Source organism: Arachis ipaensis, chromosome B09 (assembly GCF_000816755.2).
Source record: "Arachis ipaensis cultivar K30076 chromosome B09, Araip1.1, whole genome shotgun sequence".
Classification (NCBI taxonomy): Eukaryota; Viridiplantae; Streptophyta; class Magnoliopsida; order Fabales; family Fabaceae; genus Arachis; species Arachis ipaensis.
In genome coordinates, this window is record NC_029793.2 from 10,238,077 (window position 1) to 10,239,825 (window position 1,749).

Here is a 1,749-nt window from a genome sequence, read left to right on the forward strand (position 1 = left end):
AAAGTTTAAAGGTAATTAAATTATATTATTATATTATATGAAAATTTGAATTTTGTTAGAATCCCAAAGAACTGAGTTTGATGCAATAAGAAATAATTCAGGAATTGAAAATGAGGAATTCAAGGAGATTGATGATTGGATCAACAGCACCAACTTGCACTTACAATGAATGTAGAGGATGTAAGTATAAGTGCAGAGCTGAACAAGTACCTGTTGAAGGAAATGACCCAATTAATAGCCCATACCATTACAGATGTGTTTGTCATAGATGATATTATTAATTAATTATTAATTATTAATTATTAATTAGTTAGTTAGGTTAATTTTGTGTTTTAGCTTGAGATATTATTGTAGCTAGTTGTGGTTTAATTTATTTTATTTTATTATTATTATTATCTCCATAAATCATCCTAATCCCATGCATCCCCTAGGGAACTTATTATTTCTTTTTGGTTATGTGTAAGTGCAAGAATTGCAAAGCTATGATGAGTGCAATTGCTGAAAGATGAAAGCCTTCAATTCTTTTCTTTTCTTTTCTTTTTATTTTGAAAAGTTTTTCAAGTATACCGATACATCACTGTTTCAGTAATTTTAAATTGTTGATTTTAATTATATATTTATATATATTTTTTATAATTAAGATCAACAGTTAAAAATTACTGAAATATCAGTGTACCGATACACTTAAAAGTTTTTCTTTTATTTTATGTCTTTTACATTTCAATTCATATAGTATACTATTGTCATTCAATTAGTAATATATATGAAAAGCAAGTTGAAGTGTTGAATAATGTATGTTACTTAAATTAGAAGGATTCCTTTATTTTATTTCGTTGTTATTATATTACATTAATTAGTTTTATCTTCAATGCTTTAAATATTTGCTAATTTGTGAATATACTAAATATATAATTTGAATATAATTTGTTTTGTGAAAAAAAAAAAGCATATTATACTACTAGTGGTATATATGTATACTATGTAATTTATTAAAAAATATATGTAGATAATATTATTTAAGTATTTCCGCTGTTCATTCATTCTCAGATTTTCATATAGTAATTTTTTTTATCTCATTTTTATTATTTATTTAATTTTATCTTTTAAATATCCAATGTCATGTGAGTTCTAATCCCAAATTTAAACATTTTTTTGGAAGAATAAAAAAATATTAACAAACCCTAATTTATTGCAAAAATCTTTAGGACATTGTTTAATTAATCAGAACCATTGACATTTAGGTAGTATGTTATATGCATGCAGTATGATACAAGTATCTAAAAGCTTGGATTAATAGTTTCTCAATTAAGAATGGTCAAAGTTAGATATTAGTGTATGTGTAGAAGTATCTATGTCAATGAAAAAGCAAAGGGATTTTGAGGCATATACTCTATGAATGAAGAACGTAGAGCATTTGAAATTCACAAAAAAAAAATAATGAATGTGCACGCTTAGCCTGCAAGTTGTCACATGGCAATGGAATTGAAAGTGGTCCCTAAAGTATATATTATTAGACAAAAATGGCCAAGAGATCACATGGCAACTTAATTTATTTATTTGTTTGAATCTTCTTATTATTATTCCATCTTCACTAAGGGGCAAACATTAAATTTGTACAGTGCTGAATAAGGGCAATATAATATATATATATAGGTCCCATTTTTGTGTGTGTAAAAAGCAAACTGAATTTACCTAGCCACTGAAACCCTAAATATATGTTTGTTCTATATGCAATTGGCCTCATCTATA